This window comes from Ammospiza caudacuta, chromosome 10 (assembly GCF_027887145.1).
Source record: "Ammospiza caudacuta isolate bAmmCau1 chromosome 10, bAmmCau1.pri, whole genome shotgun sequence".
In the NCBI taxonomy this organism is placed as follows: Eukaryota; Metazoa; Chordata; class Aves; order Passeriformes; family Passerellidae; genus Ammospiza; species Ammospiza caudacuta.
Window position 1 is genome coordinate 4,500,410 of NC_080602.1, and position 16,244 is coordinate 4,516,653.

The window sequence follows — 16,244 nt, forward strand, 5'->3', positions numbered from 1 at the left end:
ACGACCTTCCTTCTCAGCCTGGGAATGAGCGGAACATTCCCATTGAAACTTTCAGGGATTTCTTAGAGTCACAAAGTCCCTCTGACAGCTTTTTGCTCTGGTATGGAAGTGCAGAAGGGCAATTCTCCATCCACCAGCTCCAGACTGCACTGCCTCAGGAGCACGGCCCACTCGCCAGCTTTGGCCCACTCGTGGCACTTCTAGAGGAGGAAGAAAGTGCAATTGCACAATTCCAGCCAATCAAGAAGGAAGAATGGGACAGACAAAACACCCTGTGCAGATCCAGGCGTTCAGCTGGGACTGTGGAGAGTTTGGGTCCTTGCCAGTTGGATGTGTGTCCCCAGCTGCAATCTCTGGGCCTGCAGCAGAGTCTCACTCACCTGCCAAAGCAGAAAGCTCAGGCGCTGTGCTCACAACGGGCTTGTCTGATGCAGAGCTGTCAGAGCAATGTGAGGGCAGAGCCAGCCCAGCTGGGCCCAGGGCTGAGCCCAGCTGAGCCCTGGCAGAGCCCAGAGCAGCCTCAGCACCCGCAGAGCCCGGCTGCAAGGAGAGAAAGCAGAAACCGCCCGTCAGCTGAGGGCTCCTGTGCCCTTGTGCCAAGGCCTGCGGTGCCCAGGCCATGCTGGCTGTGCCCAGAGTTGCCCATCCCTGCTGCCTTTGGCAGCAGAGCAGGAGGGCAGCACATGTGCCCAGCCTGCAGCCAGCCAGGGCACATCCAGCCCTCAGCAGCTGCCCAGAGCCAAAAAGCAGCTGGGCAGCTGACTGAAGAATTCATTGTATCTGCCCCAGCAAAGGGGGAACCTTTGGTGCCCAGCTGTGCCATGCCCATATCCGGGAGCAACCCCCTACCTATAGACTCACCTGCAAATTGGACCTGGAGCCTGGCTTTGAAGAAGGTGCCAGAATCCAAGTCCATCATCTTCAGCTGGCCAGGCCAAGGAAGAGATTATCATCCTTGAGGTTGTCCTTGGTGTCTCCAGCACCAGCCCCACCTGAAACAGCTTCTCCAGGGGCTCCTTCTCCTTCCCTGGGGTCAGACCAGGCTGTCAGGGCTCTGCCCAGGGCCCCAGCCATCCTTGAACCATACAAACAAAACCAGGGGGATGGTGGCCACCAGTGCTTGCCACACCGGGTCTCCAGCTCAGCTCCAGCCCAAGAGCTGCATGTTCCCTTCTGCTGACCCCTGCTCAGAGCTACAGGCAGGACAAAACCAGCCTGGTTTGCTTTGCCACTGATTGCCAAGAGATGTGTGGAGCTGGTACCTGCTAGGTCCCTGGATCCAACTGTGCACGTGGATTTCTTCAGTCTTCTAGGGCAGGGAAACACCCTTCACCCAAGGATGACAGAAAAGCTCTTCTAAGGATGGCCTGTCCGAGGGTTGCATGGACAAACACCTCTTAATAACATCTTGGCACTCTGGGGAGAGAAACCAGAAATCACCAGTCAGTTGGAGAAGTTGCCCTCCTGTTCCCATGCCCAGATCATGCTGGGTGTGACCAGAGCTGGGCCTAAACTTCCCCATGGATGCTCTGTTTGGAGGACAGCAGGAGAGCAGGACATGTGCAACCTCCTCAGCAGCTGCCAGAGTGGTTTGCCCATGAGCCCGCTGCTGTCTCCCAGCACTGGTATTCCCCCCGTGCCCAGAGATGAGGATCCACCTTGAGAGAGCCATCATGGGAACAAGATTCGCCCCCGGATGATCTCCTGGCCCCTCCTGAATGGGTGCTTCCCCATGACCAGGTGGCACAGCAGGAGGCCCAGGGACCAGATCGTGGCTGCCTCGCCGTGGTAGCGTTGGTGCTGGATCCACTCTGGTGGGCTGTAGGACAGGGTTCCTGTGGAACACAGACACAGCTCAGCAGGGGGCTGCTGCTGCTCCCAGAGCCCAGCCCCAGCATCCCTGGGCATGTGGGGGCCGCCCCAGAGGCACACGGGGTGAGCGCTGCCCTCTCACCAGCACTTGGGACTTGTGCACAAACTCGCGGCTGGAAAAGAAGCCACTGGACTGGAAGAGGGCAGCACAATCCCTGGGAAAGCCCAACCATGACACACAAAGGAAAAACCCACCCAGTAGTGGAGAAAACCCACTCTCCCTCCCACCCAGAACAACTCGGCCTTAGCATCAATCCCATCCCAGTGCTGCACCCAGGCTGGGCCACGAGATGCCCAGGAGCACACCCTGCGAGGGCTCACCTGCAAATTGGGTGTAGGCTGTGTCTTGGAGGAAGGCGCCACAGCCAAAGTCGATCAGTTTCAGCTGCCCGCTGGCCAGGTCGAGCAGGACATTCTCGGGCTTGATGTCCCGGTGCAGGACCCCGCAGGCGGTGCAGTGCCGCACGGCCTCCAGCACCTGGCGGAACAGCTCCCGCGCCTCCTCCTCCGGCAGGAACCCCCGCTCCGCCAGGAAACCCGAGAGCTCCTGGCACCGCTCCGGACGCTCCAGCACCAGCAGGAAGCTGTCGGGGAACTCAAGCCACTCCAGGAGCTGAATGACACCGCCACAGCCACCGGACACCTTGGCCAGCAGCACGATCTCCAGGGGTGCGCTGGTGCCGTCGGGCTGCGGGAGGAGCACGACGCCGTCAGTGGAGCCGAGGCCGTGCGGGGCTCTGGGAGCCCTCAGCCAGCCCGGGATGCTCTGCATGCCCCGCTCAACCCACGCCCGCTCTCCCCGCAGGGCTCACGGCGGCTCCCACCGCGCCGGGCCCCGGCTCCTCCTCGCCCGGCACGGCCCGGCTGCTGCCGCTGGCTCCGCTCACTCACCAGCTCGCCCCAGTGCCGGATGCGATCCCTCGGCACGCGTTTGATGGCCACCTGCGAGCGAGGGAGAGCAGTGGGGTGAGCTCGCCGCCCGTCCCGCCGCGCCCCGACCTTCTCCTCCTCCTCCCTCCTCCTCCGCCCCCTCCGCCTGCGCCCGCCGCCGGCCCCGCCGCTCACCGGGGCGCCGTCCGAGAGCCGCGTGGCCGCAAAGACGCTGCCGAAGCCGCCGCGTCCCAGCAGCGATCCCAGCCGGTACCGCTCCTGCAGGGCCTCCTGCGCCTTCCCTGCGGGCGGGACGCGGCTGTCAGCGCTCGGCCCGGGTCCAGCAACGGCCCCCGAGCGCCCCTCACCCGCCCCGGGCCCGGCATCCTCACCCGCCCCGGGCCCCGGCGGCTCGGGGCCGGAGGCTGCACTTCCGAGTGGCGGAGCTCGGGCCGGGGAAGCCGCAGCGGAAGCGGCGGGAGCGGCCGCGCCGCGTGTGTGCTCCGCGGGCCCCGGGAGAAGCCGGGGCCGGGGTCGGGACTGGAGCCTGCGTCGAGTCCGGGGCCGGGCTCGGGCCAGGCGGAGCCGAAGGGCGGCGATGCCGCCCCCGCCCCAGGCACTGATGCCCGCCCAGCAGCGCCACCGCCAGTACACCCAGAGCCGGGCGGAGGCGAGACCGTGGCGGGACGGCCGGGGCCGGGCACGGGGCAGCCCCGCCCGGGGCCGGGGGCGGGCCGGGGGCATGGCCCTGCCCTGCAGGGGAGAGGGAGGCGGGGAGAGGAGAGGGACGCCGGGCAAGGGACCCTGAGAGAAGGGTGCCCGACAGCGGGAAAGAGAGAGAAAGAGAAATAAAGAGACAAAGAGAAAGAGAAAGAAAAATAGGGGAAAGCGTGTTTTAAATTATCTGTTTTGCTGCTCTCGCCGCTGCTGTCGCCGCTGCTGCCGCCGCTGCCGCCGCTGCAACTGAAGCACCGGGGCCGTTCGTCCCCGTGTCCGTTCCCCGCTCGCCCCACGAGCCCCACGTTCGAGCCCCGCGCGCCCCGGGGACAGCCCCTCCGTCTGCCCAAACACGGGAACTTTGCAGCCTTGAGCCCAAATGCAGAGCCCTGACTCCTGCACGCTGGCACAGCGATCCCCTCGCTCGCTGCTGGGCATTGTCCTTGCTGAGGGTCAAACACTGTCGGGACACCTTCCCTTGGGGTAAGATTCCTACCTGACCCAAGCACTGCACTTACATCTCCAGTGTTGCTTCCCTGTAAAAACAGGGGAAGGAAATTTGTGTGGCTCATGGTATTTTAGAGTGTCTAAAAATCCCTAAGTCAGCGATCCTAGAGGTGAGATGCATCTGGAATTACTGGGATGCAACATAGAAAAGGGGAGCATAGAAATAAATAGAGGAAAACACCTTGGATTGTTTCTTTTATTTCACATCTGGAAAGCTGTTTCAGTTTTCCAGGAGTCTTCTCCTGTCTGCTCTTCCCAAAAATCTCTCATGGAGAACAAGGTTGAGCTTCTGTCACAAGATTTTCCATCAGGAAATTATGCCACTGGTGAAATTTTCATTGTGACTGTTTGTGCTGGCTTAGGGCAAATTTGGGGAGGAAACCTCCAAAAGGGGTCTGTCTAAAAAGCAAGTTCAAGCGGCCCCTCCCCCTACTAGTTCAGGAAAAGACTTCCCTTGAGAAAAGTGAAAAAAATCTCAGTTTTTTTAACGAGTAAAGTATTCACAAGCACGAAAAATGAATAATATTAAATAAAACCTCTGACAGTGCTGAAGAGATGGCAAATTCAGAAAGTCCTTTTTGTGGGTTGTAGTTGACTCACTTCATCTCTTCTAAGTCCCTCTGGTGCTGGAATGCAGCGTCCCAGAGCTCGGGGGGCCACAGGTGTGAGCTGCTGCTGTCAGTGTTTGTCTGGGTTTTCAGTCCAGAGCAGGTTTAAACAGTTCCAAGAAAAAGGAAAGTCACAGTCTGAGGAACTTCTCTTCCTAAGCTAGCTAACACCAAATTGCTAGACCTGGGCTGTGAAGGCACCGGGAAATTTCCAAATCTGGGCACTGGCAGTCCCAGCAAACACCAGATCTAGGTGGAGTCATTGCCAGCAACAGAAATTTGCCAGATTTGGGCTCTGCTGGAACTGAGAAATTTCCAAATCTGGGTTCTGGTTACATGAAACACAAGATGTGGGGGTGGTGGCAGACCCAGTAGCAGGAAGCTGCCTCAGTATTACTGGGACCTGAGTGGGTCGCTGAGGGTGAGAGATGGACGGTGAATCTTGTTTCTTGATCAGAAGGCTGGATTTATTGATATATGATATATAATACATTATGACTATACTAAATAGAATAAAGAGAGAGAAGTTTTAGATGCTGTTGCTAAGCTAAGAATAGAAAGAAAGAATCTATAACAAAGTTGTGTCCAGGGACTCTGTCCCTAGCTTGTTCCTGTGATTGGCCCTTATTTATAAACATGGGAACATGAAACAATGACAGGTCAAAATAGGTGCATCCTATTGCATTTCACAGCAGCTGATAACAATTGTTTACATTCTCTTCTGAGGCCTCTGCCTTCCAGAAGAGGCAGAAATCTGAAAGAAAGGATTTATGTGAAAAAATGTCTGCGACACCTCGGCTTTTGGATTTCTGTGCCAGCAAATTGCTGCACTTGGGCTGTGCCAGAATAGGGAAATTTCCAGATTTGGGCACTGGCAGTGCCAGCAAACAGCCCATTTCAGGCTCCAGGCTCCAGGAAGGACTGGATCTGGATGCCTTCCTCTTTGTCTTCCTTCTTTCCTTCCTTATTTCTTGGGATCCTGCGGCCAACAAACTCCAGATTGGGCAGTGCTGGCAAGGGGAAATTGCCAGGTTTTAGCTTTCTTTGCCAGTAAATTCTGGATATGGGTGGTGCCAGATGAGGAAAATTTCCAGATGTGGGCACTGGCAGTGCCAGTGCACACCAGATCTGGGTGGGGAATGTGCCAGCACCGGGAAATTGCCAGATGGTAATTTTCTGTGCCAGCAAATTGCTGGAATTCTGCTGTGTGCCCAGGTGGCCAAGAAGGCCAGTGGCTCCTGGCCTGGATCAGGAATGGTGTGGCCAGCAGGACCAGGGCAGGGATTCTTCCCCTGTGCTCAGCACTGCTTGGGCAGCGCCTCAAGTGCTGTTTGCAGTTCTGGGGCCCCAATTTAGGAAGGACATGGAGAGTGTGTCCAGAGAAGGGCAATAAGGTTGATGAGGGATCTGGAACACAAGAGCTGTGAGGAGCGGCTGAGGGAGCTGCTGAGATTGTTTATCCTGGAGGAGAGGAGGCCCAGGGGAGACAAGGTGGTGTCAGGGCACGGATTGGACTTGATGATCTCCATGGCCTGTTCCACCCTTGCTGATTCTGGGATTTTCTGAAAGAATACTTGGAGCAGTTGCAGGATGAGCCCTGGGCCTCCTCTTCAGCAGCTCCAGCAGCCCAGGTCCCTCAGCTTCTCCTGCCAGCCCCAAAGCCCATCCTGTCAGTCCTGCAGAGCCTCTGCAGCTCCTCCTCACTGCCCAGAACAGGGAGCCCCAGAGCCAGACACAGCAGCCCAGATGTGCCCCCCTGGCCTGGGGTGCCTCTGGCAAGGGAGCAGCACCAGGCACTGCAGGAGCCTGCAGACAATTGATCTGAAGGCCAAAGCTCCTTAGCTCCTTCTGAAAGAGCAGGAACAGTTCCTCATTCCAGAGTGGTGGAATGCTGGGCACCGCAGCTCCGGGTGAGGACTGGACACAAGTTTGCTCCCACTGAGTGCTGGGATGGGTTCTGCAGGAGCTCTGGGCTCCTGTGCTTGCCAGGCACAATGAGGAGAGAAGGAGCCAAGTGCACTGATGTGGGAAATGGATTTGTAGAAAGTTTTTAGGGCCTAATAGAAGGCCCACACAGTATGAATCTGTATATAAATCTTGAGACAAGAAACACTAACTTAAAAATGCCATGGAATAGGACAGATATTGTTGATAGAGAAATGGAGCTGGAAAAGTTCCAAAAGATGGCCTAGCAAATAAGATTTTGGAAAAACAGAGCTATGGAAGATGCATTGTTGTGGGACCCACAAAGAGTATTTTTAAAGAATTGGCTTCAAGGCATCTACAACATGGCATGGCAAAAGGCTGATAGACCAAGAAATGCTTATAATGTATTATAATTAGGAAGTAGCTGGCTTCTGATGGTGATGGCGTGAATTATAACATCTGTATTGTCTCACCATTCTCATGAGACTGAAAATAGAATAAAAGTTTTGAAAACACCTCTCAGTTGCCCCATCTCTAGGTCAAGAAAAGAGTATTATCCAACACACTGACACACCTTTGCCTCGAGCATAGCCCAGCCTGGACCAAACACACTGAAAGGTTTCCCCTGTGGCCCATGTCTCGAAACATCAGGTCTGCTGTTTGACAGCTCAGGTTGGTTTGGTGTCAAGGAGTTCCCTCAGAAATACTGGGTTTGTCTTCCTCTGTGCCTTCCCCTCAGCAGCCTTGGGGATGCTCCTGTGTGAAGCCATCTGTCTCACACAGTTTGAGACAACTTCAAACAGGATATTGTGCAAGAAGTTGTCTCCTCTAAAGTGTGCCAACAATCCCTTTCCAGCAATGGGAAATTATTACTGATAGATGAAAGTGGAAAACCCCCAACAGTTTATTATCAAACAGAATCCCCCATGACACGCGTTCCAAGAAGGCGCCGGGGTCTCTCTCGGAAGAACAGGAGCTGTCACGGAGCAGTTCCAGCAGCTGATGGAAGCTCGGGGACTCATCCGGTGTCGGCTTTCTCCCACGGCAGAGCTCCATGGGGCGGGCAGGGCAGTGAAGCAGCTGGGCTGGAGCCCCTCGCTGCCTTGTCTCCCCGGCGTGGCTCAGCTCACAGACTCTCGGGCTGGGAGCGGGGCCGCTCCGCTCCTGCCGGCACCGTGTCCCTGGGCTTGGACAAACAGTTTCCTGCCAGGAGAGCCCTGCACACTGCTCCACAGATCTTTCATAAAGACCCAAACCAACTCCAAACACTCTGTCTGCAGCAGCTTTGCACAAAGGGCTGCAGCAATCCGGGACAGCTGCAAGTGAGTGTCGGAAGGCTCTTGTCTTGTTCCTGTCAGCAGAATTCTTGATGATCTGATGCAGTTTTATTCAGATGTAACATGAGAGCGGAGGTTTTTTGTTAAAATATTTCATGATGAGTAACAAGCTGTGGGAGCATGAGGTACAGGACTGACATGCCAAAGCATGAGCATATCCTCCAAAGTGGCCAGTCTAATTGTCCATTTTATTACTCTTGTAATTACTCCACACTAATAAGGAAAACCAAGCTCTGCTTGGAGGCAAAACAGGCATGGGATACACTACAGTCCCTCGCAGGCTCAGCAGGGCTGGCAGTGACAAAGCAGGCCGTCTGCTTCACTGTGAACCACTACAGAGCTGCATCCCAATCTGGTTTAAGTAGCATGGTATTATTAAGAGCTCCTTTTCTGCATGAGACATAAAAAAGAGATCCCAAATGATCTTCATGCAAGCATGCAGTAAAGAACTGCTTCTGCTATCCTAACGAAGTGTTTGCTTTGGCCATTACACTCTTCCCATTCATCTTTTGATGCAGACACGTCAGGTTTTCTCTCACACCCCTGCAAGGCTGGCAGTGTCTGTTTCCCAGTTCCTGTTCTTCCCTAGGGATGGTGCAGTGGCTGCTTTGAAAAAAAAATCCCTGAGATTGGACAGCTTGAAGGAGCATGAAATGCTAATTAAGTGCTCATATTGGTAATACCCAGGCCTGCCCTGCCCAGTGCTCTGGAGCAGCAGCAGCAGGACCATGCATCATTCCTGTTGGTGGATGTTCATGTTTTTGATGTGCAAGAGCAATGACTTTGAGGAGGGACAAAAATGCCCCTCTTCAAACAGTGGGTGTGCAAGGAGATGTGAAGTTTCACAGCCTTTTACAGGATATTTTAGAAAGATCTAAGAGAATATTGTGGCATGGAGTAGGTCCCTAATTTTGTCTCCAGAGGAATCCCCAAAGGGCACATTCACTCTGCTGCTGATGGCAACCCCATAAGCTCATGGACCAATTTTCCCTGCAACGTTCCACCCTGCCTGGGCTTTGCTAGGCCGGGACTAGACCCAGAGCCAAGCAAACACAGGCAGCCAGGTGACATTGTGTAACATCAGAAGCTGGCAACTGTGGAGAGTCTGGTTCTAGCACGGCTTAAAGAAAGAGGCCATGAAGGTATACAGTTGAGGGAAAAGTAAAAGGTAGTTGTAAAGCATTTCCTAGGCTTGATTCTATAAATAGTTAGGCTCTCTCAAGCACCACTTTATAAACAATAAGATTCTCAGACAGTCTTCCCATAACAGGCAAACATTCTGTCCTTGGGCTCTCTGAGAACACTGATCCTGTTTTCAGTAGACAAACCACAGGTATTGTAAACAAAAGGAGGGGTTAGAGTTTTCTCTGTAACCTATCGTGACCTTGGATTTTGCAATATGCATGAAGTTAATTAACACTGTTATATAAAGTGGCTGATTGGCTTCCTTCGCTTTCAACAGGCAACCACAAGGACTTTGCTGCCAAAAGGTTACAGTTTGCACTGGGCCCAAAAGTGTTTTCTCCTAAGGCAAAGCAAACTGAAATGTGAAGTTTAAAAGCTTCAAATGACTATGAAAGGAAACTGCAGAATAATTTCTGGAAGGGCAGCACTGTCAATGATCATGCAGCCCACCAAGAGCTGGAGCTGAATCCAGAATTGCTTCTTCAAGCTGTGCAGGAATTCATTCCATTGGCAAGCACTGGTCCACGGGAACAAATGACCCCCTAGCTCTGGGCTGAATGGCAGCCAGGCTGCAGTGCAGATTTGAGGAACCCTTGTCACTTGTTATTGGCCTCCCAGGGCACTCATCCTTCTGCAAACAAGGTGCAAACAACACAGCTGCACTGCTGTCCTGGGTAAATATACATACGGGTGACTTTGCCAAAGCAGTGCATCATTTCCCAGTGAAATACATGACCTCTTCTTACCTATGGAATTGTGATTGAAGACACCTGTGAGCCAGATCAGTGGGAGATTGCAAAGGAGCAAAGCTTTGGGATTTGGGCACACTTCTCTTGGTTTCTTTGCTCAGGCCTTTGGTGAGCACAGAACACACCTAGGTAGAAAACCTTTGACTAGACAGGATCTTTTGGATCCATTGTCCCCCAAACAGGTCAATGGTGGCCCTGCTGTATTGCCAAGTAACAAAGAGCAGCACAAATGACACAAAGAAAAGATGGCCAAAGAGGAAGAGGAGAGGCCCAATGAGGAAAGGATGTGGTGAGACACTGGCACATCGAGTGAGCTGCACTCCCATAGTCTCTAGGCTAGCAGGTCCTGGTCTCACATTCTCCTTTTGTTTTTTTTCAATTTTTTTATTTATTTACGTTTTTCATCATCAAAATAAAATATATAGAATTAAAAATATGTCATCAAAACGTAAATGCAGAATCAAAAGACATTAATTCAAAACTACACCTAAAGATCAGAACATATGTACAGCTGTAACTATCAAGCCTAATGCATCAATCCTTTTCTTCAAACACTCTTCATACAGGCAGCAGGTTCTTCCTGAGCTTGGAGGAAAGAGAGCTCTTCTGGAGGGGAGGCGAGGACTTTGTGGGTGAGGGAACATCGGAAGTGTCCAGAGAAAACTTCTCGGTAAGACTGTAACCAGCCAGATCTGCAAAATGGAGACACAAAGTTTAACAGAGAGGCAAAGTTTAACAGAGGCCACAATGCAAACCTAAAGCATCTGAAGCTCTGTATTTCATGGGACACATTTCCTGGAAATGTCCAAACAGCTGCACAGGGAAACATGCTCCTGCTGGCAGACACTGAGGCAGGCCAGGGCAAACCCTGAGCCACTTGCCCAGAGCTGGCACAGGCCCAGCCTGGCCTCTGGGCTGCCCTGGGACAGCGGGGAGCCCAGAGCCCTGTGCTCCCCAGGAATGGCTCAGCTGCACATGCACCCTCCTGCTCCTCTGCCTGCCCCACAGCTCAGCAGCCCCACAGCTCCAGGGGCACTGGCAGCAGCACAGCTCATTGCAGGGGCACATGCAGGGCACAGCTGTTCCCTGGCAATGTGCACAGCCTCTCTGGGCTGCCACAAGACCCTTCCTGCCAGCAGAGATTGGCCCAGCTCCCCCCTCACCTCTGTGTGAGGCTGAGCCATGATTGCCTTCACCTTGTCCTCCATCTGGAGCTGCTTCAGGCCCCCATGCCATGACTAGGAAGGGCAATGGAGAGAGTGGGGCAGATGCACACCCTTCCTTAGGATTTTGTCATTTTTGGCACAGCTCAAAAGGCAAATCCAGAGGTGTCCAACTCAGCGCTTCCTCAGCCTTCTGGAGAACATCTCGCCTTCACCAGCCCAGCATTTTGGAGAGGTTTTCCCGCACATGTGGAGGCTTGCTGGCAGCACATTCCTTCAGCTGGGTGCCCATCACCTTGCAGAGGGCAGAGGCCAGCTTGGTGGCCACGGTGCGGACGCTGGCGCTCCGCACAGGCAGCGCCTTGTTCTCCAGGCAGGACCAGAGCACGGGCAGGGCGTCGCGCTGGGCGACTTCAGGGCTCCTGGCATGAACCCCCTGCACAAGCACTGCCGGGACAGAGACACAGCTCCTTACCCACCAGCCTCCCTGCAACAAGGATCTGCCTCTGCCTCTGCTTCTTGCCAGCCTCTCTGGCCAAGAGCAGCAAAACAGCACCCAGAGCCCCTTGGTCCAGAAACAGGCAAAGCAGCTGAGCATCCTGGAAACAGAACCACCAACCCCTCAGCACTAATTGCTCCAACCAGAGCCTTGTCCCTGCGTCAGACTTCCTACCTTTACTAAATTAGTACACAATCTCTGCATGAACAATGAATGAAATGTCCAATTGCCTTTGATTTCCATTAAGAAGATGTCTAAAGCCACACTGAAGATTTGGAAATACACCATAAAGAGGAAATTGAGAGATTTCTAATAAAAGAAATTATTCCATTTTTGTAGCTTTGATGTCAAGTGCCAAATGTCTAATCTGGCTCTTCCCTGTGCTCAGTGGCACACAGCAAAGGGCAGGGTTAGAACACACCTCAAAACTCCAGCCCACCAGAGATGGCTGCTGCCTGACAGCTGGATGAGAAACATCAGTGGCCAGCTGGGGTCTTTGGCAGAATGCTTTTGGGGCTTCCAACAAAGAGCTGTTTCAAACCTCAGGGTGTCTTAGATAATTACTCAGACCCCATTGCCTTGGCATTTGGGCATCTCCACATTTTAATGCCACTTCCCCTCTCAATCTTAATGGCATTTTTTCTTATGATGTCCACTTGAATAAGGGCATAGAGAAAGAAAAATGCTACACAGGGGACTCAAATATAACCAAAACACGAGTGTTTTCTCATATTGTCTCTGAAATATCTCTGCTCATTTTCTGAACTGAACTATATCAAACACAGACCAAAAGTTACTACCAACAGGCTTCTTGCATGGCAGATTTGGCTGAGAGATCAAAACCTGAAATGCTGTGGAGACCATTCTTGTTTTCTGATCACACAAAATGTTATCTACCAGCCATTTAAAATTCTGTGGTGGAAGAGACTTAATTTTCTCTATGCTGTTAATCCACCAGCAGTCAGCAACAATGAAAGAGCTCCTACAAGTACCCAAAACCAATTCTGCTTAGCAGGAAAGGGTTATGGAACCCATTTTAAAATGGGAATTCATTTGAGTTTAAATGCAATTAAAGACATTGGTGACTACTGAACAGGAGGAGCACCTGTCTGTTCCTACTATATTGCAGAGAGAGCATCTGCTCTTTCTAAAGTACTCCAAATTTATGGTTAAATCGTTTTTTTGAAAAAGATGACCTCTTTTTCAAAGAACAGCTAAACTAAATTCCCTATTGCTGGAGATCTACTTTATTAAAATGCTCTTTAAAGGGCCTTTGACATTCCCAATCGCTGAACATGCCCTTTTGAGATTCCTAATGAAGACACAAAGTGTATTAAACCTTGCATTCAAAGATGTTGGCATAATTAGCAGTGGATTTAGCCCCAGTTGAAGCAAGGCTATCAATCATCTTCTCTGCTATATATTGAGATTATCCTTTTTCCATTCCTTGGCTCTGGCTGACACAGCAAGCTCCTCTGAGGAATCAATTATCAGCTGCATTTGTAGCATTTTGGGCAGCGCTGACCCAGGCAGACACTGTTTGCACACCCTGAAAGGCTCAGTCCAAGGCCCCTCTGACAGCACAGGCAGGAGCCTCAGCACTCTGCTTCTGTCCCTGTGCCCCAGAGGCTGCCTTGCACTAAACCCGTGCCTCTGGTACCTCTGTTGAGTTCTGGCCTAAGCTGTGACCCCCAGGCCCTGCACGGTTCAGCCTCAAAACTTTCCAAGAGAAAAACAAGAATTCTGTGAGGACAAAACAAACTGATGCCCTGAAACAGCATTTGCCACCATTTCCCCTCAAAGATCACAGATGTCCCTGAGCTCCCCAGAGAGGAGCCAGCTGGGGCATTTTTAGCCCTCCCTTTGCTGGAGGTGGTTCTGAGATGCCCCAGTGAGAGCTCAGCCCCAGGCCGAGCGCCGCCCCCATCTCAGGTGCTGCCCAGCTCTGCAGCAGCCAGGGAAAACCTGCCAAACCCACCTGCCTTGGCCATGGGGCAGCAGGGACACGCTCAGCACCTCCTGGTTTGGAGGAGCTGCTCTGCTGTCTGCTCACAGGCATTCCCTGTAAATGCTCCCTGGGAAGAGCTCTGGGCTCAGAAGGGGAGGCCAAGCCTGTGATACGCTCGGTGACATCCAGCAGGGCTTGGCCACTCAGGTGATTCCATTGGTAGCTGAACTCTTTCAGCAGGGACACTTTATCTACAAGGGAAACACACGTTCCTGCTCACTTTGCTCAGGTCATAGGAGAAAGGGCAGGGCCAACCCCATTTTATAAAATAAAGTACATTTCTGTGGATTTTTGAATCCTTTTCTTCTTTCCTTCCAGCCTACTTGGCAGGGTTTTAAATTCCAAAATAAAAGCTCTCCTTTTGTCGGTTTCTCGGCTGTTTTATGGCCTGGAAAGGCTCGGGGATGGTCTTGGGCAGCCCGCGCTCCAAAGGATGAAAAGAGGCTTCAGGTTTTTTCTCGGTCTTCAGTGTTTATTAGTTGTTTATCTAAAAGATTTTCTCTCGGCCTGACAGAGGTCTGCACAGCAAGTCAGCCATGAGCACACTGCGAGCCCCCGGGGCGGTCACCTATCTTTATACTCAAAATTATGTATACAATATTTATCAATTTTCCCCAATACCTTCTACCCTTATTAACCGGTGCACTTTTAGTAATAACCAATCCCAAAGTGCCAACATCACCACAGAAGATGGAGGCTAAGAAGAAGAAGAAGAACAGGACACGCCCCAATTCCTCCATCTTACTTCTTTAGACCCCCTGTACAGAAATCCTAAACCCTGTGTTTCACACTCTAATTAACTTATCCCTTCACCATTTACCCCAGTGAAATCCTCCCATCCTCATACAGGTGTCGTCTCCCGTGTAGGATCAAAGTCCTGCCACCAGACACTTCTGGCAACATTCCAGGACTCCCGAGCCCCCCAAGGGTGGTCTCACTCTGCACATGAGTCCTGAGGTGCTGAGATCCCACATCCTTTCACATTTGTAAATCCAAAGTTGTCTGCTGTAGCTGGAGCTGTGTTAAAACATTTCACATCAGGGACCTCAGGAGTTCAGTCACATGGAAGCAGTGAAAAGGTTTTGCATCCCAGAGCACAAAGGAAGAGCCCCATACTTGGGTCACAGAAAGGCACCGAGTCAGGCAGTTCCTGAGTTCACAGAGCAGCTGGGGAGGAGAAAGTGGAAGCTCCCCTTGAAGACCTGCCTCTTCAACACTCCTTTTTGCAGGCATATTTCCCCACTGCAGCATTCTCAGAGCTGACATAAATCTGTGTGGCAAAGGAATTTAGAGCAGCCCTTGCCTATGTAGTTAATTGCTGTGGCCATCTTGCCCCACGCAAAACAACACGTGGAACAAGGCACCATTGACAGCTGGGTTTATACCTGTTTGATATAAAGAAATGAACTTGGTGAATCACAAGTTCCCCTTTGAACATAGAAGACAAAGAAGAAAAGTGGAAAATAGGCAGCTAATGCCTCTAATGTAGAGCCTCCCAGGTGGCTGCCCTGCAGAAGCTCTGATGGGTCAGTGTCCCTTCATGCCAACAGCAAAGCTGTTCATTTGGGAAGTCAGACGGGGCCCAAGCAAACTCCAAACCCCCTTTGCCTCTGAACTGTAGCAGAGCTGCAGCCCAGGACTTGCTCTTCAGACAAGCAGCACAGAGCCAAGGGCTCCTGGGACTGTTGGGAAATGCTGATCCCATTCCAGCCTGTTGGGGATGGTGCATAAGGACTGCACCTGCACAGCCTCTGGCGGGTGTCAGCTGCAGTGTTCCCCAGACAAGAGCAGCTGTCGAGGCACTCAGCGCTCTCTTGTGCAGGAGAGACAGAGACGAAGCTGAGGAGAGTCCCTGCCAGGGCTCAGCCTTACCCAAATGAGCAATGGATTCTCCCAGTGCTTTCACAGCTGCCCCACGAACCCTGCGATCCTTTGAGTTCAGGTTCTTTGTTATTCATTCCACCAAACCAATGATCACCGGGTTCAGGGCATCTTTCAGGGCCCCTGTGATTTCAGCCAGCACATCCAGCACCCTATGCTTCACTTTCTTGTGGCTGTCAGATATTCTCAGGACAAAATAATCAAAAATCTGTGAAGAGAACAAGCAATGTGAAAGCTGGATTCAAATGCCCCTGTTTGAAGAGTGGCTGTAGCAGTCAGCAATGTCAAAGATGAAAGTGATCCTTTCTGTCAGGTCAGCACTCGCTTGCACAATTTCTCTGTTTTCCTGTGGGCCACTCACTGGAATGGTGGCGCAACCTCATGCTGGTTGAAAGATTTTCTTCTGTTTTTAGGAGGTTTGGCTGGGGACTGAATGGTTGCTATGGTATTTCTCTCCATCTATAAATCATTAAATCAATTCCATTTATTAATGCTAAAGAGTACCTTTGCTTTGAATGGAAGCAGATGTTTACAATGCCTGGTTTTCTATACAGTTGCCTCAAGTACTGAGGGCAATTATGATTTTGCCAAAACAATGGCTGGAGGAGATCTAAGTTTTCTTTGTTTGTCTCAGAGCCAGTGTCTGGAGAAGAGCAGGGCCCTGATCAGCTCTTCCAGGATCCAGACAATTTCTCTAAGTAACAGGTGGACTTCTGAAATGTAATGTGCTGTACAGCTCTCATTAGAGCAGGTTCAGTCCCTTGATAGCCTCATTATCAGGCACCTTTCTCTGGAGAAAGGGAAAAAGCAGCTACTGGGAGGAGAAGGCAGAGATGAGTCCTTAGCTGTTTTCCTCCTTTTCCAAAGAGAAAAAAGACCCCCAAGAAGGGTGAGCACTGTCTTTACCAAGAGGAATAGGAAC

At 52.1% G+C, this 16,244-nt stretch overlaps 1 pseudogene; it reads right to left on the reverse strand.

Annotated features, from left to right (window-relative positions):
- Window positions 1–1,309: 1,309 nt before the first annotated feature.
- On the reverse strand, window positions 1,310–11,007 carry LOC131562126 (serine/threonine-protein kinase pim-1-like; annotated as a pseudogene).
- Window positions 11,008–16,244: the final 5,237 nt, after the last annotated feature.